This window comes from Hemiscyllium ocellatum, chromosome 14 (genome assembly GCF_020745735.1).
Source record: "Hemiscyllium ocellatum isolate sHemOce1 chromosome 14, sHemOce1.pat.X.cur, whole genome shotgun sequence".
Lineage (NCBI taxonomy): Eukaryota > Metazoa > Chordata > Chondrichthyes > Orectolobiformes > Hemiscylliidae > Hemiscyllium > Hemiscyllium ocellatum.
In genome coordinates this window covers 77,820,651-77,846,427 of record NC_083414.1, presented here as the reverse complement: position 1 = coordinate 77,846,427, position 25,777 = coordinate 77,820,651, and positions in this window count along the sequence as shown.

Here is a 25,777-nt window from a genome sequence, read left to right as displayed (position 1 = left end):
TGCCAATCTGCCATGTCCCTGCCCTTGCTCGGCATCCATCTAATCCTTTCCTATCTGTGTACTTGTCCAAATGCGTTTTCAATGTTGTTATTATACCCACCTCAAACTCTTCCACTGGCAGCTCAGTTCATATGCGTACCACGGTTGTGTACAAAAGTAACGGATGTCCGCTAGTCCTCGATTCCCCAAACTTGGAAAAAGATTTCGAAATACTCACCCCATGCACGCCTCTCATGATTTGATAAGATGTACACGTCCATAAGAACCCTCTCAGCTGTAAAGAAATAAGTTCTAACCTGTTCAACGTCTCTCTATAACTAGACCATTTAGCCCAGGAAACATTGTTGTAAATTTCTTCTAAATTCTTTCTAGTTCAATAATATCCTTTCTAGAGCAAGGTGAACAAAACTGAACACAATACTCCAACTGCAGCCTTACCAATATCCTGTACAACTACAACATAACGTCCCAACTTCTATACTCAATGCCCTGATGAAGGCCAGTGTGCCAACAGCCTTCTTCACTGTCCTGTCTATCTGTGACTCAAATTTCAGACAACCATGCACCTGATCTCCAACATCCTTTTGTTCCACTACACTCCTTAAGGCCCTTTCATTCATCATTAAATTCTACCTGTATTTGACTTTCCAAAATGCAAGACGTCGCACTTACCTATATTAAACTCCATTTGCAATTCCTCAGACCACTTCCCCAGCTGATCAACTAATGCTGCAATTTCTGATAACGTCTTAACGTTCCTCACTGTAAACGATGCCTCCTATTTTAGCGTAATCTGCAAACTTACTAACCTTGCGTTATGCAATCTCATCCAAATCATTGATATAGATAACAAACAGCAATGGTTCCAGCACTGACCCCTGAGGCACCCCAGTATTCACAGGCCTCCAGTCAGACAAGTATACCTCCAAAATAGCCATTTGTTTCCGAACGTCAAGTCAATTGTGTCGCGATTTGCCAGTTCACCTTGGATTCCATGCGCTCTAACCTTCTCGAGCGGCCTAGTATATGGAGCCTTATCAAAGCCTTACTGAAATCCATATAGAATATGTCCACCACCCTGCCCTCGTCAACCTTCCTTGTCACTTCCTCAAAAATCTCGAACAAAATTTGAATAGCATGATCCGCCACGCACAAAGCCATGCTGACTGCTCCAAGTCAAACTCTGTCTTTCCAAATGCATGCATATTTTATCTCTCAGAACCTTCTCAAGTGGTTTACCGAAAACAGGTGTGAAGCTTACGGGTCTATACTTCTTAGGCTTTTCTATTCAGCCATTCTTGAATAAGGGCACAACATCTGCTACCACCCAGTCTTCTGGAGCCTTGGCCCCTAAACTTTTGTTCTCGCCTCTTGCAGTGCTCTTATATATATCTGGTCAGGACCAAGAGATTTGTCTGACAGTGTGCATTCGAATATGTCCAACAGCACCTCTACTGTGATATGGACAGTACCAATATATGACAACTAACCTCCCAAAGGTCACAGGTCTTCAAGTCTTTCTTCATGGTCAACACGGAGGGGAAATTGAGGACTTCACCAATCTCTTGAGGTTTTACACATGCATGCCAATTTTGTATTTTAAGACATCCTATACTCTCTCTAGTTGTTCTTTGCTTTACTATACAAAATTTGGATTAACCCTAATCTTCTCATCCAAGGTTATCTCATACCACCTTTCCGCCTTGCTGATTTCCTTCTTCAGTAAACTCCTCTATCCTCTCTGTACCTCCAGGAATTCCCTTGATCCGAGCTGCCTGAAACTGAGGCACACCTCCTTTTTTATGGTTAGAGTCTCAATATCTCTTGTCATCCAGTGTTCTCTCTTCCAGCCTCACTTTACCTTCACCCTCACAGGAAAATGGAAACCTTGAACTCGAGCTATCTCACTTTTAAAGCCCTCCCACTTGCCCGAGATCCTTTTACCTTGCACCAAACACCTCCAATCATCCCCTGCAATCCCCAGTCTAATTCCAACAAAATTCGCCTTGCCCTAATTTAGAACTTGAATCTGTGGAACAATTTTGTCCCTCCCATAACTATTTTAAAATTAAAACAACTCTAGTCACTTTTCCCAAAATGCTTCCCCACTTTACCTCCACCACCTATCCTGCCCTATTTCCCAACAGTAGGTCAAGTCTGTCCCTTCCCGAGTAGGACCCGCTATATAGCTTGTGGAAACTTTCCTGAACACACTTAACAAATTACGCTCCGTCTAAGTTCTTAAACATCTGGAAGTCCCAGTCTATGTTAGGCAAATTAAAATTACCCATTATAACAACCCTATTGCCCCTGCAGGTCTCCCCAGTCTCACTGCATATTTGTTCCTCTAATTCCCATTGTTGATTTGGAGGTTTATAGTGCAACCACTATAACATTACCATCCCCCTCTAATTACTTTGCACCATTCACAAAACCTCATTGGATATTATCTCAGTTATTTCATCTTTAAATACTGGTGTGATACTCGCCTTAATCAAACCTATTGGTATTTAAACTGTTTGCACTTAAATCTCTCGCTCGCAGTGATTTTCACATCCACGGCACCTCTTATCAAGGCACAGTGGAGATATGGAGCTGTAAATGGATGGTAGCTGCACATCCTGTCACTTCCAGCATTGGTTGCAAGTTTCCCCACACTGGGCAGCGATCTAACACAGTATTACCGAACAATGCAACAGCCTGTGTTGAGATAAGAACGAACCAGTGCGGTCTGCACAGCTCCCCTCGCTGGACATTTAGCCCAGGATTATAGATCAAGCATTGGTGTGGGCTGCACAGAATTCCATTCTGGATATTGCTGGGTTGCATTCAGCAGTACACTATCTGGATCTATACAGTGCTCCATCCTGAACGTATTAATGGATGGGCTGTTTATGTGAGTTGGATTACGATTGTGAGAGAACTTAACATCTGGCAATATCTTTATTTTGTGTTTTCATTTTTGTGATTGGATCCTTCAAATCCTGACTCATCTGGTTAGACACATCCTTCTGGATGCATCTGGGTCTGCAACATGACCAATAAAAGGAGCAGAGGCTGCAGAGAGGGGCGTCTTCGTAAAATGAAATGAGGGAATCACCATCAGATCAGCCGTGGTCTTAGTGAATGGTGGGACAGGATTGAATGGAACACTAATGCAACTAATTCACATATTTCTATTTGTTCTAATCAAACTCCACTTCCCCCCCCCCCCCCACAGTGTCCCATACCGGTTGAGAGCGAGTCACCTCCTCCTGTTCCTGCTAACAGGATCCTCGGGCCTCAACAGCCTCCAGATTTCCATGTGCCCAAGTTTCAAGCAATTGAGTGACTGCCTCCTGTTCCTGTGTTCCAGTTTTCAGCAGCTGAGTGACTACCTCCTAATCCAAAGTTTTGTGAAAATACATGTCCTCCTCCTGCTCCAGAGTAACAGGCTCCAACAGCTCTGTGCTCCCCTGCTGCTCCTGTGGTATGGAGTTGAGGGACTGAATGGGCTCTTCACATACTTTACGGCTCTTCTTGACGAAAAGCCTTTCCCCGTTTCTGTAAAACACCATCAAAATCTGAATGATGTATTTTTGTTTTTGACTCTCAGTAATTGAGAAAACAAGCTGACTGACAGGATTCAGAAGCTGAATAGTCTCCTCCTGATCCCGTGTTAAACACTCAAAGGTCAATAGACTCTCAGAGATGTACATCACGGAAAAGATCATTCGGTCTGTTCATCCATACCGACCAAATATCCTAAATAAATCTCTTCCCCCTTGCCAGCTGTTGGACCATCGCCCACTAAACACTTCCCATGCATGTATCCATCCAAATGTCTTTTTAAATGGTGTAATTGTACCTGCCTCCACCACCTCTTTTGGCTGTTCAATCCATGCACACGGCAGTCTCTTTGTGAAAATAATGTCCAACATGTCCCTTTTAAAATCTTCCTCCTCTCACCTGAAACCTTTGTCTTCTAATTTTTGTACTCGCCTATCCTGGGGAAAAATATATTGACTGTTTACCTTATCTCTGCTCCTCATGATTTTATGAACCTCTTTAAGGTCCCCCCTCAGCCTCAACACTTGAAAATAATCCCCGCCTATTCAAACTCTCCCTGTAACTCTAATCCTCCAACACCTGCAACATTTTATTAAATCTCTTCTGTACCCTTTCAAGTTTGACAACATCTTTCCGACAGCAGGGAGACCAGAATTAAAGGCAATATTACAAAACTGGCCAAACCAATATCCTGTACAGATGCAACACGTCATGCAAATGATGAGACTCAAAGCACGGACCAGTAAAGGGAAGATCACCAAGTGGCTTCTTCACTGCGCTGTCTACCTGTGACGGCACTTTCAAGGAACTGAGTGCCTTCACCACAAGGTGCCTCACAGGGTAGCGATCTGGATTTAATTCCATCCTTGAATGACTGACTGTATGGCGTTTGTACATTCTCCCCATGTCTGTGTGAGATTCCTCCGGGTGCTATGCTTTCCTCCGACAGTATAATGATATACAGGTAAGGGTAGATTGGCCACCCTAAATTGCACATAGTACCCAGGGTGTGTAGGAGAGATGAATTATCCATGGGAAATGCAGGCACAGAGCGATAGAGTAGAGGGTGATCATGTGGGATACTGTTTAGAGGTTCGGTGTGGCCTTGATGGGTCGAGGCCTCGATATACAGCCTGTTTCCTCACTGTAGGGATTCTATAATTTCTATGGAGTTCTCCCTGATTGGCAACTTTCGAAACGGCCCTACCTAAATGTCTTGCCCTTATCTTTCTTGCCAAAATGCAACACCTCACATTAATCTAAAATAAACTGCATCTGTCACTCTTCAGTTCCCCGAATCAATGTCCCATGATATTCTGAGATATCATTCTTCACTGTCGACCACACTACCAAATTTGAAAGTATCTACAAACTTACTGACCATACTTCCTATACTCAAGTGTAAATTATTTGTATAAGTAACAAAAGGCAGTGTACCCACTCTTGATCTTTGCGGCACGCCACTCGTCACAGGTCTCCAATTGTAATGAACAAATGTCCACTGTCACGCCCTGTCTCCAATATTCAAGAAAATCTTGGATCTAACTGGCGAGCTCTACTGGATTCCAGGCAGTCTAACCTTGCCAACCAATCTACCATGTGGAACACTTTGGCTTTCTTACTGAATTCCATAAAGACAACCTCCACTGTCCTGCCTTCATCAATCATCTTTATCACAGCCTCAAAAATTCGACCGAGTCAGTGAGATGTGATCTCCAATGTACAAAGCCCTCTTCAGTCCTTGTCTTTCCAAATGCTTATACATCTTTCCCTCAAAATCCCCTCCAAAAATTTAGTCACCATTGACGTCAGGCTCACCCGTCTATAGTTACCTGGTTTTTTCTTACTTTCTTAAACAAAGACCACTATGTTAGCTGCCGTCCAGTCTATTGGCACCTCACCTGTGGAAATCAATGATACAGATATATCAGCAAAAGGCTGAGCAGTCTCTTTCCTAGATTCCCACAAACTTCTGGGATACAACTGATCAGGTCCCAGGCATTTATTCAACTTTATATGTGTTAAAATGTCGAACATCTCCTTGTCATACAGAGTCTTTTCAAGATGTCACTATATATTTCTTCATTCTCTCGTTCTTGTAACCTCCTCCACACTAACTACTGAGGAGAAATACTTGTTTCGTACCCATCCCATCTCCTGTGGTTCCACACGTGGGTAGCCTCACTGATCTTTAAGGTGCCATATTCTGTACCTAGTTAATCATTTTCCATTAACGGATTTGTAGAATTTCTTCAATGCCTCGTTAACCCTATTTCTCAAGTCATCTCATGTCCACATTTTACTGCCCCGATTTCCCCATTGACTATACACTTACTGCCCTTATACTCATCTCGGGATTCACTTGATCTCAGCTCTGTTTATCTGACATATGCCTCGTTCCTTACCTTGAACTGAGCATCAATATATCTAGCCATCCAACACTCCCTGCACCCAGCAGCTTTGCCCAACTCACTAACAGTAACACGTTGGCTCTGGACTCTATGAAACCAAGTTTTGATGGCCTTGCATTTTACAACCTCCCTTTACCTGAGAATAGGGTATTCCAATCACCCTTTCACAGTGCTCGTCGAGCACTTTCATAATTGGCCTTATACAAAGTTAGAAATTTAATGTTTACATCAAGTCTTTCGTATTCCACAACTAGTATAAAACTAATATTTATGCGTAACAGACTTGAAAGTTAAATAAACACTGCCTGCCCCTCTGTAACAGACTGGAGAGGCTGAATGACATCCTCCTGTTCCTATATCACACACTCAAGAGGCTTTATGGCCTCCTCATGTCCCGGTATAACAGACCCGAGACATTAAATGACACAGCAACCCATGGATTACGAGCAGCCAGTAAACTGTATCTGATGTAGGTCCATCACTTCCCAGTTACAAAAACACAAACAACGCAATGTATTCCAGGTGCCCTCTCAGTAACAACCTCATACAGCTGCAGCGACACAGCTCTTTGTTTTGAATGATTCTGTTGCCAAATGTGCTAATATTCCAGTTTTCCACCTTTTCAAATAGCAACAGGCTAACATTGGCTGAATGGCTTTCTCTTAACCCTCTGTAAGAGGTTCATAGGAACAGAATTGTTTTGGCCTGTTCCCGAGCAGCAGTCTCAATGCTCTGTCTCAAGTAATGAAAGGATTTGATAACAGGGCGTTAAAACCAAGAGTAGCCTCGCACCGGTCAATAAGTACTGTACTTTGTGTTCAGGTATCTAGAAACTTGCTCACAATTTTTTTTTTATGTAGTCAATCTGTTATTTTATAACTGCCTCCTTTCACAAACAGAGGGGAACATATATAGACCCCTGCAGTGTTCTGTTAATACTCTTATACACAAGGAAGACAAGATTTAAAAGATTGAAAGATTTATGGTCCATCTCTCAGCAACCCTCATCCATTCCATCCAAAACCGGTAAATGTTCCCTTTTATAGTGACATGTAAAGTGATGTATGGAACTGGTTAACTGAGGGTATTTGTTCGGTGACTGTGATTAATGCCAGTCTCCATGGATTCTAATTATCCCAGTGGAGAGTTTCCATCTTTCAATGATAAATGGCCTCTGTTCAATGTGTTATCCCATAACCTGAGGGGGAGCATCACCGACAGCACTGACAGGGATCAGCAGATCCAGAGAGAGGGGGAGGAGAGATGAGAATCTGAGAGTATTAGACCGGAATGTTACAACAACAGACAGGCGCTTATCGATTATGTTTGGTATCTTTCTGCAATTGATTGGTTGTTATTATCATCGCAGATCTATTACGCTCTTCTCATTATTCAATATTTTTATTATCCCTTCCTGGCTATCGTTGGTGTTCCTGGTAAGTGTTACTGTCCAGATTTTGTTTTCTGTAAACCAGTTATGCATTTATTATTGTTACTTCATATAGTCTACACTTCTTGCCACTATTATTGTTCCTGTTGAAACTCTGAATTCAGATTTTCACTCGACAGACAACCACTAACTACATCAATGAAGGTGTTCAATTACTGTCTCCCGCTCTGCTCTGGCAGTGTTATTCATGGGTCTCTATATTGACCTACTCAGTTTCAGCGGAGAACCACAATGCATTGTATCGTTGCCTTTATTATTTAAATATTAAGAGCATGGAAATCACTGTCTACGGTTCTGGTTACAAATTCCACTTTCTTCCACTGTTTCCATACCATCCCTGGCCAATATCTGCGGCTGAAGCAAACAAGTCACAACTGTGGGACATCCCTTTGACCATGAGCTGAATTTTGATACAATTCCCGCACCATTTCTAACTTGAAATATTCACTACTCCAGAATATATCTCACTGGTTTATTGCATCTGCTACCTGAATCTTGAGCTATGAAGTACAGTCTTGATGAAGCCAGTAATCTGCTGCTGATGCTTCTGGCTTCAATCCTGCCGAAGCAAATCTGATTCGAACTCACACCATATCCCATCTATCTGTCATTCATGTGTATGTCGATGTATATTGATGTTATGTCTGGCAATGCCTTTACTTAAACATTCTCTCACACTTTACCTCATCTGTCCATGAAATTTCTCTCGTTCTCTCTCTGTCGATTAACAAAAAGCCTGCCAGTTGTTTGTATTTAAAATAATTTCCTCCATGTGCGTTCCTTCACAAACAATGAGTTTCGCATTCAACCATGCCAATCGCGCATGCGCACACTCTCTCTCAGTCTCTCATGAACACATGCACACATACACACACACATACACACAAAACACACACACACACACACACGCACACACACACAAACACACACACGAAGAGATCGCAAACCTTCCCATTGTAGGCAGCAATCTGTTGCGAGTATAGTTCGCATATAATCGTAACGTTTGCAATACTCTCACGCTGGGCAGATAGTGTAGTTTACTGAGCAACACACTAGCATGGTCTGCATAGCTCTCGATGCTGGGCTGTCATCTTGTCCCAGTTTATGTTGTTTGTGGTGTTCTGTGAAGCAGGTTCAGAACTTGATGTAACAAACTATTTTAGATGATCTGACAATGCCTTTGTTCAATGCTCTCATTCTTGTAATTTCACTCACGAAGATCTCACTCCTGCAGTTAGTCCCACTGCCTTGTCTTTTCCCCCATATTTCCACAACATATTTTCAGTTAATTAACTGTCTTTTTCTGTCTTTAATGTGAATCTTTCTGTCCCTCTGTATCTTTCCCTGGCCTTGGGTTTTGGCTCCCTAGTGTATCGAATGCTGGAATTGTGTAGCTCAGAAATAATGAAATGGGATATGTCAAGCTGTTTTTCCCTTCCCGGTATGTCCCATGTGATAATCCATGAACAGGCATGTTTCAGAAATCATGACATGCATCCTTGTAACTTGGTCTGTACCTGTGTTTGCCCCCTCTCAGGTGATCTAGCTATCAGTAACACGAGGAAGCCCCTTGAGTAAAGGACCAGGCATCCAAATTGTATGACAATGCTGTCACTTTTTTTAAAAAAAGGTTATTTTCTCCTTTTTTTAAGAAAGAGATCTTAAAGGCAAAACAGCCTACTGAAAACGGCTCAAGTAAACAACTTATGAGGCTTTTAGTGTTTTTAATAAATAGTCGTAACAATGGCCAGCTCGCACAGACAGGCTTTCCAGGTTTTTTTCTTGGAGATGTAACAGTTACCACGTGGTTGGTGTCCCAGAAGGGTTGGAAGTTTTAGTAAATTATCACTCGATGCTATTCTCTCTGAAACCTCACTTGATACTGTTTCCTCCTGGATTGGAGAACTGTATGCAAGAATGTATGTCTGAATGCTCCTTTTTGGCAAGGGGTGGGGGGAGGGGAGGTGTTCAGAGTAGATTGGATCACTTACAGTATGGAAACAGTTCCTTCTGCCTAACAAGCCCACACCGACCCGTCGAAGAGCAACCCATCCAGACCCATTCCCCAATATTTACCCCTTCACCTAACACTACGGGCAATTTAGCATGGCCAATTCACCTAACCTGTACATTTTTGGATTGTGGGAGGAAACCGGAGCACCCATGCGGACACGGGGAGAATGTGCAAATGCCACGCAGTCAGTCGCCTGAGGTGGGAATTGAACCCGGGTCTCTGGCGCTGTGAGGCAGCAGTGCGAACCACTGTGCCACCATGCCACACACGGTGCCGCCCTGTGTTTAGGTGATGTTAATAAATTGGAACAGTTCATTTGTAGAAGTTACTGTATCCGTGATTCAGTTAAGGTTTCCAATAGTTAAGTTATTCTAAATTGCTCTCCATTTTGTATGGATTTTCATTAGAGTATTTAAATATATTGTGTTTTGCTTAATGGAGAGTGGTTTGACTAGTAGCATCACATCTGGAACACCCAACTCACGTCTATCTTTAAAATAAGAAAAGGTTGGCATCCAAGCTACCTTCTTAAAATAGTTTGAGGCAGTCTGGTTGGCCTATAGTAAACTGGGGATTTTTTTGTCTGGCTCTAAATCGATAACACCAAACTGGGTTTAGAATTACAATCCATACAGTGCGCAAACAGGCTATTCGACCCAACAATTCTATACCGACTCTCCGAGGAGTAACCTATCTAGACTCATTCCTCTACCCTATTATGACACATTTACCCTGACTAAAGCACCTAACCCACACATGCCTGAAAACTGCGAACAATTTATCATGGTCAATACACCTGACATGCACATCTTTGGGTTGTGGGAGGAAACCAGAGTATCCAGAATAAACTCATGTAGACACTGGAGAGTATGCACCAGGAGGCTATTGGGTTCAAAGGACACGTATGATAGTTGTTAGTGTCTTTTGTTCCAGGTGTTGAATTCAGTTGGTTTAAGCAGTGTTTTGTGTGTAAAGATTCTTTCAATCACTAAGAGTTCTCTGGGTGTGGAAGAAGTGAAGTTGGGGGATTTACAAAAGGTAATGAAGGCATGGGTGTAGGAATTGACAGACAAGCTAGTGTTGGAGTTGTGTTTGTCTGTGGGAAAATGAGAGATAATTACAGCTATAGCTCGGCAATTACATTTGGTGGAACCGCCATTATACTCTTTGGAAATGGCTGCAATTCAATTTCAAATGAGGCACCTTGAACATGAGAAGGAATTGAAACAGTTTGAAATATGATTAAAAGTAGAAATAAAAGAAAGGGGAATGAAGAAGAAACACAGAAAAGGAGAGAAGAAAAGCAGAGAGTTTCAACTTAAACAGTTAGTAATTGGAGAGGAAAGTTGACATAGAAGGCGGAGATAAAGGTAGACGGTCGGCGGGATGAGGAGGATAATGAGGTTGAGCAACCCTATTGTAACCAATGGTCTGATGGGGTTCTGTTTAAATGCATCCAGACATTATCTAAATTTGATGAGAAGGACGGGGAAGCCTTTTGGATTTCATTTGAGAAAGTGGCTAAACAAATGCAGTGACCAGTGACCACGTGGATTTAGTTTATCCAAACAAAGCTGGTAGGTATTTGCATCCCTATCGGAGGAGGTATCTGGCCAGTATGTGGTGGTGAAGAAAGCCATCTGAAGTGCATATCAGCTTGGGCCAGAAGCCGACAGAGATCATTTCAGGAATGTAAAAAAGGGTCCCTGGTTAAACGCAACTTGAGTTTGAAAGGATCAAACAAAGTAATTTTGAAAGGTGGGTGAGGCTATTTAAAACAGAGCAACCCGATGACACTCTTAGAGAGATTCTTATTTTGGAGAAGTTCAACAATTCACTTCCTGCAGTCGTGAGAACTCGTGTGGAAGAGCAGAGAGAAACAATGGCAAGATTAGAAGCTGAAATGGCTGATGATGATGATTGAGTTCAGAAATCAAAGTTTGTTTTCTGTGAGAGACTGAGAAGAATGTGCGAGATCTTCTTAAAACATATACCTGTGCGAGTAAGGTTTGCTGGCATAGGCCTGGAGTAGCAGGTAAAGAGATTAGAACATTAAGAGGTACAGAAGTATGTTACTCTTTTATGCTGAGACATGAGGAGCTGTCATTCAGAGGGAGTATTGGAGAGATGAGGAGTGTTCCGTTATGTAACGTGTGGTTGGAGTGTCCAGTGCAAACATCAACAGATTTATTCTACAATGGGGAAGGAGGTCTTGAGCTTGGTGTTGGCTTTGCAACATTTCAGCATTTAAATTGCTAATAACATACATGAGACAAATCTTTATCACTGATCGTGACCGTTTAAAGATTTTGGAGAAGTTTAGGGAGAAAAATACCAGTTTGTTTCGATTGAGCTTATTATTGCTGCCATTCAGTTTGAAATTGTGCAGTTGACAGGGCGAGAAAACCTACGTTTTGACTCGTTGTGGAGACTTGGATGAAGAAAGACAAAGGCATTCTGTGGCAGGAGTAAAATGCCTGAAATGGCAACTAGTTGTGAACATTTGTATGCTCACAGTCAATGTAATCTATATGCATTTCAGTCTACTAATAGAGGAAGATTGGGAGGTCTAAAATGAGTCCACCTTTGTATATTGATGGATTATTTTATTATAGATGGAGTCGTGAGCATACTAGCATTGTAAAAAGGTTATTTCTCTTGGGGTTTTTAAAGAGAGATTTTAAATGCAGAGGTGCAGAACTGCTGTCTGAAAACAGTTTACGTAAATAACTGATATTTTAGGTTTCATTAAAACGGTGGTTACAATGGAAGGGCAGTGGCCAGCTCTCCCAGACCAGGTTTCCTCATTTTGTTATTAGCTGCAGCATTCAGAAGCTGCTGGGGATCCCAAAAGGTTTGGAAGGTTCAATACATGATCCCCAGCTGCTTTTCTCTCTGAGATCTTTGTTGATGTTGTTTCCTCCTGGATTGTAAAATTGCCGTAAGGATCTGTATTTGAATATATCTTTGTGCCAAGCGGTGTAAACCTATAAAGTACAGTATCTATTGTTTGTCTAAGTATTCCAACATATAAGCTATCACAAAATATTATTTTCTTTGATTGTATTTTAACTAAAACATTTTAATAGATTATATCTTACTTAATGTCGAGTGGTTTGACCACTCACAACATATCTAGAATGCACACTTCCCATTTATATTCAAAATAAGGAAAGGTTGCTCTAAACGGCCTTCTTAAAACATTTTGGGGGATCTGGTCTGGTCCACAGCATTTGTAGCCGAGGGGTTTGTGACTGACGCCTGTAATGGAATATTTAGTGGAGGGGCTGGGGTTGCTTTGCTGAGGATGTGCTGCGAGCTGCCTCAGACATTCAGGGAGACCTGAGGATTTGGTGAACCAACACTGGATGGAGCATGGGAACTGTAGTTAGAGTATCTGTGTGTGGAACATGAACACCAAATGGACCAGAGGCTGTAGAGAGGGGAAGCTCTGAAACCACGCAGTGAGTGTGTGAGAGGAAAGAGATCTGCTGAATCCACATCCGATTTTCCAGGAACAGCTTCCCAAGCTTCACTTAACCCAGGAGCAGAGTGTGAGGGGACACTGACTGAACAAGGAGCTGGTCACGTCCTTCAACACGAGCTGCAGCTTTACACCAGGGGGAGGACGGTGCTGCCAGGAGCTGTTAGGGTCACTGTTTCATTCAGTTTCGTTGTTCCAGAACTTTCCAGGCAGGACTAGGTGACATATCCATCATTTCCCAGTATCTCAACATCAATATCACCATTCGGTGATGGAGTATATATATGGTGGATGAGATAAATAGATTGTTTCTCCCTCAGCAGGGAGCTGCCGGGTGTATCCAGTATAGTGGGATTCCCGATAGTGAATATTGCATCTGCACACTACCCATGTCAATGGAGAGAGGTAGAGGAACTGAAGGAGATCTCTCTCTATTAACGTTACCGTGTGCCCATGCACAGTACACCATGTTGATAAATACCCACTGTCCTGGCAGCAGTCACGGCCTCTTCATTCAGAAGCAGTCAGCCATTCCCATCGTCATTGGGTCTCTACGAAGAAAGAACTTGATATATCTTGGATAAAGGCATCCCCTTGATGCACGTTTCAAAACACCATCCCCACCACCAATCAACCATATCAAAGTATTCCATGTGTACAGAGAGCAATGGGTTCACTTGGAGTGTCTGGGAGCTGATGATCAGGGATGGAGCAAAACCTCCCATGTCTAAACGAATCGGAGTGAACCCCCAGTACACAGTCATTAAGTCCTGTAAGCCCTCTCCATTTCAGTAACATACTGCCTTCCATTATTCCTGTAAATGGAATGACAGATTGTATCATGTTAACTTCCACCTGCCAAACTATTATCTATTGTCTTTACCTCTCTGCATCTATTTGGAGACTCTCCACCCTCTCTTCATAATTCAATCTCTTGCTTATCCCAGCGACATAAGAATTCTTTGAAGAGGTGACAAGTAGGTAAGACCAGGGAAACCCAGTGGATGTGGTCTATCTAGACAATCCAAAAGGCCTTTGATAAGGTGCCACACGGGAGGCTGCTAAGTAAGGTGAGGGCCCATGGTGTTCGGGGTGAGCTACTGGCATGGATTGAGGATTGGCTTTCTGACAGAAGGCAGAGAGTTGGGAAAAAATGTTCTTTTTCGGAATGGCAGCCAGTGAGAAGCGGTGTCCCGCAGGGTTCGGTGTTGGGGCCACAGCTGTTCACGTTATATATTAATGATCTGGATGAAATTCTAGCGACGTTTACCAATGATACGAAGTTAGGTGGACAGGCAGGTAGTACTGAGGAAGTGGGGAGGCTGTAGCACGATCTAGGCAGTTTGGGAGAGTTGTCCAAGAAATGGCTGATGGAATCCATTGTGAGCAAATGCGAGGTCTAGCACTTCGGAAAAAAGAATACAAGTATGGACTACTTTCTAAACGGTGATAAAATTTATAAAGACAAAGTACAAAGGGATCTTGGAGTGCTAGTCAAGGATTCACTATAGGTAAACATGCAGGTTGAGTCCGTGATTAAGAAAGCAAATGCAATGTTGTTATTTATCTCAAGAGGGTTGGAATATAAAAGCAGTGATGTGCTATTGAGACTTTATAAAGCTCTGGTTAGGCCCCATTTGGAGTACTGTGTCCAGTTGTGGGCCCCACACCTCAGGAAGGACATACTGGCACTGGAGTGTGTCCAGTGGAGATTCACAGGGATGATCCTTGGAATGGTAGGTCTAACATACGAGGAACGGCTGAGGATCCCGGAATTGTATTCATTGGAGTTTCGAAGGTTAAGTGGAAATCTAATAGAAACTTACAAAAAAAATATGGCTTGGAAAGGTTGGCCGCTTGGAAGTTGTTTCCGTTAGGTGAGGAGACTAGGACCCGTGGGCACAGCCTTAGAATTAGAGAGGGTCAATTCAGAACAGAAATACGGAGACATTTCTTCAGCCAGAGAGTGGTGTGCCTATGGAATTCATTGCCGCTGAGTGCAGTGGAGGCCGGGACGCTAAATGTCTTCAAGGCAGAGATTGATAAATTCTTGATGTCCCAAGGAATTAAGGGCTACAGGGAGAACGCTGGTAAGTTGAGTTGAAATGCCCATCAGCCATGATTAAAAGGCGGAGTGGATTCGATGGGCCGAATGGCCTTACTTCCACTCCTATGTCTTATGGTCTTATGGACATCACCAAACTCAGCATCTGTATATCTGTTCCATCCTCCTGATCATTAATATAGACTGTAAATAGTTGAGAACCCAAAGCTGGTCACTGTGTGACCCTACTGGTTATGTTCTCTCTAACTGATTTATCCTGAGTGCCTGCTTCCTGTATGATACCCAGTCCTCCCCCATTCCTGGGCAACACAGTCGAAGAGTTGAATAAGAACAAGGAGCATCTGTGAGGAATCCAACCCCTCGATGAGGCTGATGTCAACGAAGCCTCTGTTCCACTTTACTTCCATCTCTCCATCCTAAAACTCTAGTCTCTTGTTGTAGATTGTGCCACATGAAAAAAATCCACTCCACATCTACACTTACTTTTAGCATTTTACAGACCTCAATGAGATCAACTTTCATTCTGATAAACTCGAGAGCATAGGCCTAAACTGCTCAATTACTCTTCATAAGACAAACACTTAAAATATGGAATCAATTAAACGAAGCTATTCTGATTTGCCTCCAATGGAAATATCTCATTCTGCAGGGCACCCAAACTGGACTCCAGTTACATCCTCGCACAGCTACACCAACATGCCACACCTTTCTACTCTATAATTTTATAAATAACACTTAAAATATGCTTGCATTTCTCATTACTTGCAGTACCCACATGCAGATTTTCTGTGGTATGCAAGCAGACACCCAGATCCCTCTGCACCTAAGCACTTTGAACTTTCTCTCCATTTAGATAATAATTTGTCTTTCTATTATACTGGCCAACTTGAATAGCCCCATATTTATACACTTTAATTTTCCTTGCCAAATGTTGGCACATTCACCCAACCTATCCATATGTTTTAAAATCTCTTGCATCATCATTCCGAAGTAATTTCCCACCAATGTGGCATTGTATTTTCTATCCCGTCAACTGCGTACAGTAATAGCATCGATTGCAAATGGTTGAGGCATGAGTACTGAAATCTATGGCACTACACAAACTGCATTTGACAAAAGAAAATGACACATTTATTCCATCTGACTACGTTTTGTTGGTTAACCAATCCTCCATCCAAACTAATAAATTACTCCTAAAATCATGTTGTCTCATCTTATCATTTACTCGTTGGAGATGCGACATATCCGATGCCTTCAGGAAGACCAGATATGTTCCATCTCCAGGATTCCCACTATTCACCTTGTTTGTGACATCTTCAAATAACTCAAGCAAACAATTCAAACACGGTTTAGCCTTCGTAAAACTATGTTGACTCTGACAAATTGTGGTTTGAGTTTACCAATGTCCTAAACAATGGACTCTAACAATTTCCCTAAAGTACAATAGTTTATTGTTACACCTTAGTCTCTAACATATAACATTATTACACGGCCTCCCCTTTCGAAAACCTTCACGTTTTCTTTGAATTCCTGTTTAATGGGCACAAGACTTGAAGAGGTCTGCTCCAATTGCTGTGTAAGAGCCATGTGTGGCTGAATGGACTCATCATCCTGCTGGTGTACAAAATCGATGGGCTGACATATTTCTGGTGTTCCCATGTTGCCATCTCCAAGGCCAGAAGGACCTCCTCAAGTTGATGCTTTAGAGGATTGGGAGATTATGGAATCTTCCTGTTGCTGTGTAACATTTTGAGGGGCTGATGGATCTTCTCATACTTCTCCATAACAAGTGGATATACTGAACCGTCACCTCATGTATCCCGGAAATGGGACCGAGGGATTGATTCGTCTTCTCTTGTTCCCACACAACAGACACGTGTCTAAATTATCTCTTCTTTTCTCTGAAAGATGTCTCAGATAGTTTTTGTCCTTATCCAATTCCCTTGCAATAGGCTCGGTGGTTCTGAATGGCCTCCTGTTATCTCAGTGTAACAATCTCCAGTCACTGTGTGACCTCTTCCAGTTCCTATGTTACAGGCTTGAGGAGGTCGAATGGACTGATCCTGTTGCTGTTTAACAGGATACTGGTGCAGCATGGCCTACTGTTACAGGCTCGAGTAGCTGATTGGCCTCCTTCTGTAAATGTATGTCAGGCTCCAGGAGATGAATAGCCTCGTCCTGTTTTGGTGTAACAGGGTCGAAAGGCCTGAATATCTTCCTATTGTTCCTGTGTAACAGGCTGGAGAACGAAATAGATTCCTCCAATATCTGTGTAATTCACTTCACTTGTTAACTCCTTCTGTCATCTATGTTCAAATAAGTTAATGATTAATTTTTGTAAACTCCAATGGCTACTGGGTCAACCTGATCATCCTTTCGTTATAAGCTAGCACCTCCATTGCAGGAATCAGTTGAGGGAACCATCTCGGAGCTGCTTCCAATATAACAACATCCTATCTTCATAGAAGAGGCTAAATCTGTACAGACTACTCCAGATGTGATCTCCCTATACAGCAGCAGCAATAATTTACCAGGCTGCTGTAAAGTTCCCACCCAAATTAGAGCAGTCCCAGCTCTCTGGAGGAATACAGAGCATTGTTGGAAGATCATTGTCCTTCTCTACACCATCAGCATAACGGGAGAAATTAAAGTTTGAGAAGATCATAAATGATGTGGCGAGATGATCTCTCCCATTAATCTCCCCAGAGCCTACGTCGCTCAGATTCCGCAGAATCTAGTAAAGTGGAGTGCAAAAACAGCAAGGAGGAGGAAACATTGATGTGAGTTACATATCAAAGTGACAGCTGCAATACAAATGCTGGACATGTTATAAAACAGGAAATAATATATACACATTTGTGGCTATTGCAGTAATAATGTACTGTTTACATTATATCTAAACTGTGTTAACCCAGTAGAATGCTAATGCTGGGAAAAATGGATTTTATGACCACGTGTGAGATGGTTTACATGAACATTGTGTCGAGCACTGAGCTCGAGATCAGGTTATTTAGGAATTGGTGTTGAGTGATCAGAAGAGCTAATTGAAAATTTTGCTGTAAAGGACATTTTGGGAACAGTGACCAAAATGTATTCGTTTTCTTTTGTGCTGTTTGGGTACATGACAGTTTTTTGTTTTATTTGAAGTAACCGTCATAAATCTGAGTCATGCAAGCCATGAAGGTATGAGCAGAAAGTGGGGACTGCAGATTCTGGAGATCATAGTCGAAGAGTGTGGTGCTGGAAAAGGACAGTCAGGCAGCATGCTAAGAGCAGATAAATCTATGTTTCGGGCATAAGCCCTTCATCAGGAATGATGCTTATGGGCCAAGAGGGTTAAGAGACAAATGAGAAGGGGGTGCGATGGGGTGGGGGTGGGGAGGGGGTAGCTGGGATTTCGATAGGCAGATGAAAGTCGGGCTGAAAGTGATAGGTGACGAAGGGAGACAAACGCCTCATCTACTGCATCCATTAAACCCAATGTGGTCTTCTCTATATTGGCGAGGCAGGAGGTCAACTTGTGGATCATTTCAGGGAACATCTCTGGGACAGTCACATCGAACAACTCCATCGCCTTGTGGCTGAGCACTTTAATTCCCCTTCCCACTCTGCCAAGGACATGAGGTCCCTAGGCCTGATCCATCACCAAAACCAAGCCACCAGAAGCCTGGAGGAACAAAGCCTCCTCTTCTGCCATGGGACCCTCCAACCACAGGGGACCATAGTGGAATTCCCCAATACCCCTAATCCCACCTTATCCTACTCCAACCTTCCAAGTCAGCAGCGCCCTTTTGAACGTTCCTACATGTCCACCTTCCTTGTTATCAATCTGGTCCACCCTCCTCTCCGACTATCACTTTCAACCACACCTTCACCTTCCTGTTAGATGAAAGGAGGCAGCTTAGAAAAATGCCAGGTGTTGCAGTAAGCCAGTGGATTCAAAGAAATGTAGGACCCAGCAAAGGATGACCAAGAAACTGAGAAGAAAATCAAGAAGAGAAAAAGCGTGCAAATGAAAGAAAAACATAGAGACGGCTAAAAAGCGTCTATCATTTTTCTTAAAATAAAAACAACGTCAAATGTGGAACAGTTGGTGTGCGTTCAGGATAGTTTATTGCAGAGAACAGAAAAATCGCAGGGAAAAGAAACAGTTTCTTTGTGTCTATCTTCATGGAAGAACGTCCAGAAATTCTTCCAGAAATACCAAGTGACCATGGGACTTGTGTAAGTAAAGCCTAAGATCATTCTTATCAATGTTGAGGTCATCTTTGAAAAGAAAGTTGGATTGAGTATTTATAAATCTGACAGACTCGATGTACTTCATACAAGAATTTCAGAGGAAGCAGCAATAGACATGTTGATTGCATCATGGATTTTCACTTTATTTTCTGAAACATTCCGGAAAGTCATTTAGCCAATCTGGATAAGGCAAAGGTTATAAATATTATCCAACAGTTTAAGAAAGGATGAAGGTGAAGAGTGGTGAACTACAGACCAGCTATCTTGTCATCCGCAGTCGGGTGTCTGTTGGACTTGATTACAAAGAACATGCTACTAGATATTTAGACGTTAATAACATAACTGTGGAGTGTGAGAATGTACCAATGAAAGGAAAACCAGAAGTGGCAAACATTTTTTGGAATGGTTTGAAGATGATTCTTGGAGACATGGGCAATGAAGAACTAATGAATAGCGTATCATTGGATATTCATGAGCTTTTTTTTAAAGAACTCACACAGTAAGCTCATAATAAAATTTAAAGCGAAAGGGAAGAACATATGCAAATGGGAAAGTAAAAATTAGGAATACATTCATGTGAATGTAATTGGAATATAGAGGATGTCGTGCACAAGTTGCATCAAGTGTTGGTAAGACTAAACAAAGTATTGTGTATCGTTCGGAATCCCAATCTAAGAAAGAATATATTGACTACAGAGGAACTGCAAAAGGTATTCTACAAATTAATCCCTAAGTTGGCAAACTTGTCTGACGGGGAAACTCAGCCTGTAACCTCGATTTTCAAAAAATGAGAGGTGATTGTCGTGAATCTTAGAAACATTGAAAGGACTGAATAACAGATGGACATGGAGAAGTACAAGTAGGCGAGATCTGGGAGAATCCCACGATATTCTACACGGACAAGTAGAAGAGAATAATCCGCAAACAGTTAGTGTCCATTAGAAACCAAAGGGACAATCTGTGTGTCTAGCTGGAGAACATTGATGGATTGTTACATGAGACCTTCACATCTATTTTACTTGGGAGAAGGAGGAGGCAGGTACAGAATTCAAAAACGTGGACTGGAAAACTCTTGAAGAGATTGATGCAAATTACGAGCAGGAATTTGTGGTTTTGTTCTGTATAAATTTGGACCAATCTCCATGTCTGAATGAGTTGTATCACAGTCGGCTGTTGGGGTCAAGGGAGGAAAGGCCCTGACTGAATATTTTAATTAGAATTTGGCCATAGGGGAGGTGCCAGAGAACTGGAGAACTGCTAATACGATTCCATTTCACAGTAAGGATGGGAGAGATAGACCAGGGAACTATAGACGAACGAGTATTAGATCGCTGTTAAGGAAACTACTTGAGAAAATAGCGAAGGAGAAAATTGAACTCCAGTCAGAGTCGCAAGGCTTGATCAGGGATAATCATCATGACTTTATCAGAAGGAAGTCACATCTAATGGATTTGATTGAATTAGTTTGAGGAGGGCGATTGTTTAGTTTTGTAGGAAGGCATTTGACAAATTTACAGCTGGGAAACTGAAAAATAAAGTAAAATCTCACAATATGAAGGATAACTTGACAAGTTATCTGATAAATATGAGGTGATGCACTTTGGGAGAAGGAACCAGACAGGGGAGGTCTCAATGAATGGCAGCACACTGGGAACCACAGAGTGTGCTTCTCCACACATCCCTGAATGTGACTGAGCAGGTTAATGGACTAGTTAAGAATTGGACCTTGGGTGTAGTGTTTCCTAATCAGGGCGTAGATTATAAGAGCAATACAGGGCTTTGGTTCAGCCAAAATGGAATGCTGTATGTAGTTCTGGGAGCCACATTCCAGGAAGGATGTGATTGGACTAGAGAGGGTGCAGACGTGATTCACCAGGATGTTCCCTGGGGTAGAACATTTCAGCTATGGAGAGAGGCTGGATAAGCTCGGGTTGTTTACTTTGGAGCAGAGAAATCTGAGGAGTCAGTGATTCAGAAGGATAAGATTATGATCGACACGGACAGGGTGGATGGACAGCAACTGTTCCTTTTAGTCAGAGGGTCAAGAACAAAGGAGCCCACTTTTAAAGTGAAGTTTGAGGTTCAGAGAGGATTTAAACATTTTTTCACCTCGAGGATGTGGGGTTCTGGGATTACTTCCTGAGAGGGGAATTATCATGGGTAACCTCACAATCGTTAAAAAGTACTTGGACGAGCACTTGGAAGCGTCATAACATTCCAGGCTATGGGCCTGGTGTTGGAAAGTGGGGCTAGTAAAGATCGTGCTGTACGTCTGTTGGCACAGAGTCTATGCTCCCGTGAGTGTATGGTGTGGAAGGTCAATTATTGAGCAGTTTAAGGCAGGAATTGATAGCTTTCTGAAGAGTTATATTCACAAGGGTTATAAGAGTGAACTGTAATAACTTGTTAAATTATGTCAATGTGAGAAATATGAGAAAACAAGTGCAGTTTCCTGACAGTTTGAAACCAGAGAACAGGAATAGGAAACAGGGAAATGGCAGAACTATGAAACCACTACTTCAGTTCTGTCTTCACAGAACTTTCAAACAATAGTAGGAAAACCAAGTCTGGTGTGGGAAAATGATAGAGTACATGGAACATAGAACATAATAAGTAAATGGTTTTGGAGAAATTATTGTGGCTGAAAGTAATGGTCATAGGCAACACTAACATAGATTTATGAAATGGGAAATATGTTTGAGAAACAGGCTGGAAGAAAAATGAAAGAGAAACAATGGATGTAAAACATGTTGATTTTTCGAAAAAATTTGGTAAAGCTCTACGCCCAATTTGCAAAATCAAATCTGAGTGGATTGGGGCTAATGTATGGCCATGTTTCTAGAATGGGACAGCTGGCAGGAAACAGTGAATAGAAATAAATAGACTCGTCAAGCAACGGCCTGACATTGACTGTAAGGTATGATTCTGTGAGTATGACTATGTTCCAGACTCCCCATTACCTACCCCAGATATCTCCTGTCTCATCAGCAGGACGGACACAGCAGAAGTGGTGGCACAGTGAGATACAGTTGGAAGGGAATTGCACTTGGAGTCCTCAACAGTGACTCCATATCCAATGAAGTCTCATGGCATTAGTTTGCACATGGGAAAGGAAACCTCCTGCTGCTTACCATGTACCAGACTCTCTCAACTGATGTATCAGTACTCCGACATGCTGACCAACACTTGGAGGAAGCACTGAGGGTAGCACGGACGCAAGATGTACTCTGGGTATTGGATTTCAATGTCCACCACGAAGAGTATCTCAGCTACAGCATTACTGATCGAGCTGGCCCGGTCCTAAAGGATATATCTGCGAGACTGATTCTGTGGCAGATGGTGAAGGAACAAACAAGAGGAAAATACATACATGACCACAGCCTTACTAATCTGCCAGTTGCAGAAGTATCTGCCTATGACAGTATCGGTAAGAGCGGCCACCGCATAGTCATTGTGGAGGCAAAGTCACACCTGCACATTGAGAATAACCTCCACCATTTTGGGAGGTACTATCACGGTGCTAAATGTGCCAGACTTCGAACAGATCTAGCAGCTCAAATCTGGATGTCCATAAGGTGTTGCGGGTCATCAATAGCAGCGAAATTGTACTCCCACATAACCTCATGGCCTGGCATATCCCTCTTGCAACAATTGCCATCAATCCAGAAGATCAACATTGGTTCAGTGGAATGTGCAGGAGGGCAGGAGCAGCACCAGACATACCTGACAATGAGGTGTCAGACTGGTGAAGCCAGACGGCATAAGCAGGAAGTGATAGACTGAGATAAGTGATCCCACAAGCAAAGGATCAGATCTAAGCTCTGCAGTCCTTCCACATCTAGTCGAGAAACGTTGGGGACAATTCAACAATTCACTGGAGGAAGAGATTCCACAAATAACCCCTTCTTCCATGATGGAAGAGCCCAGCACTTCAGTGCTTAACACAAGGCTGATGCATTCGCAACAATCTTCAGTGAGAAATGCTGAGTGGATGATCCATTTCAGGCTCCTCCAGTGGTCGTTAGTAATTCAGTTACCAGTCATCAACCAATTCGATTCAGTCCACGTGATATCCAGAAGCGGGTGGAGACATTGGATACTCCATAGGGTCCATAATCTGACAACATTCTGGCAATAATATTGAAAGACTTGTGCTCCATAACTTGTCACTGCCCTAGCCAAACTGTTTCAATACAGTGACAAAAATAGCTTTTCCTGATTATGTGGAAAATTACCCCAAGTATCTCCTGTATCTAAAAAGCGGCACAAATCCAATCTGGCCAATTACCACTCCATCAGTCTGTTCTCAATCATCAGTGAAGTGGTGGAAGGTCTCAGTGCTTTTAAGCAGCACCTGCTCTGCAATGCCCTGGTCAATGACGCCCAGTTTGGGCTCCACCAAGGACACTCAGCTCCTGACCTTATTACATTGGTTTAAACATGGACAACAGAGCTGAATTCCAGAGATGGGGTGAGAGTGACAGCCCTTTAAAACAAGGCTGCGTTCGACCCTGTACGGTATCAAGTGGCCTTAGCAACACTGGAATCAATGGGCATCAGGGGCAAACTCCCTGCTGGTTAGAATCATACCTGACACGTATGAAGATGGCCATGGTTGCTAAAGGTCAGTCAACTCAGCTCCAAGTCTGTAGGAGTCCCTCGAGCAGTGGTCGAACACTTCTTCAGGATTACTTCATCAATGACCTTCCCTCCATTTTAAGGTCAGAAGTGGGGGTGTTCGCCAATGATTGTACAATGTTCTACAACATTTGTGGCTCCTCAGATACTGAAGCAGTCCATGTTCAAACACGACAAGATATGGAGAGTATCCAGGCTGGCAAGTGGCAAGTAATGTTCAGCCCACACGAATGCCAGACCATGACCATCACCAATAAAATACAATCTTACCTGCCCCTTGGCATTCAATGGTGTTACTATTACTGAATCCCCCAGTATCAAACTGTTTGGTAATCATTGCTCAGAAACTCACTGGTCTCGCCACATGAACACAATAACTACAAGAGCAGGTCCAAAGCTAGGAATGCTGCGGCGAGTGCCTCACATCCTGACTTCCAAAAGTCTGTCCATCATCTACAATGCATAAGTCAGAAGTGTGATAGAAGTCTCTCAATTTGCCTGGATGAGTGCAGCCCCAATAACACTCAAGAAGCTTTATATAATCCAGGACAAAGCAACCACTTTGACTGTCCCTTCACCCACAATGCTCCACCATCAACGCTCAGCAGCAGCAGTGTTTTACTATCTACAATGAAATGATTCACCAAAGATCCTAAGAAACCATCTTGCCAACTCACGACCACGTCTATCTAGAAGGACAAGGACTACAGATGTGTGGGAATAACATTATCTTCAGGTTCCCTCCAAGCCATTCACCATCCTGACTTGGAAATATATCACCACTCCTTCACAGTCGCTGGGTCAGAATCCTGGGATTCTCTCCCTAATCACATTGGAGGTCAATCGCAGCAGGTGGACAGCAGTGTTCAACAAGGCAGCTCACCACCACCTTCTCAAGGGCAACTAGGGACAGGCAATAAATGCTGGCCCAGCCCTTGACTCCTAGATTCACGAAATAAATAAATAGAAATGAACAGAGGAAGGTTGCTGAGGTGCCGTAGGGATCGGTGCTCGGGGCCCAGCTGTTCACAATGCCCTTTCAACATTTGATTGCGGGAATCCGATACACTATGTCCCAACCTGCTGACATCACTAACGGATGTGGGATTGTGAGTGGGTGAGGATGAGGTAAAAAAGCACCGAGAAGACTAAGACAAGTGGAGTGAATGGGTAAATACGTGACAGATGGAGAACAATGTGGATAAAAGTGACGGTGTGCCCTTTGGTGGAAACGATAAATTGGCAGCCTACCATGTGAAAAGGATTGGTTGAAACATGTTGATCTACAAAGGGCCATATGCTCCTTTTTGTTGTTTCCTTCTGCATCAACCTCTGAGGTCCCTGCAGCGCAGTGAGTTCTGTAACCAGAAGTCAACGCTGGGCATAGCATTGGCACGCTGACCAGTGTACACAGACTCACCAAGTGGGGAGCTGTAAGGCTGAAAAAGATCTGCATCTCCTTGTACACCAGTCACTGAAAGCAATTTTGCAGAAACAGGAAGCAGTGAGGAAGATAAATGGTGTGTTGACCTTCATTTCAGTGGGATGTGAGGCCAGCAGTAAGGGTGTCGTACTCCAGCTGTAAAGCTCCATGGTGAGACATCATCTCCAACATTGTCTAGCATTATGTGCAGTTTTGGTCTCCTCACCTAATAAAGGACAAACCTGACATTGATGGAGAGTAGTGAAGGATGACCAGACTAATATCTGGGATGACGGACTTGTTGTGGGAGCAGAGATTGGAGTGACTGGGCTAGTATTCCATGGGGTTTAGGAGAATGAGTGGAGATCTCAGTGAAATATACAAAGCACTGACAGGGTGAGACAGATTGGAAGCAGCGATAATAATTCCTCTGGCTGGGACGTCTAAAACAAGGGGACATCGTATTAGGTACAGGCAGGTCACTCTGCATTGAGATGAGAATAA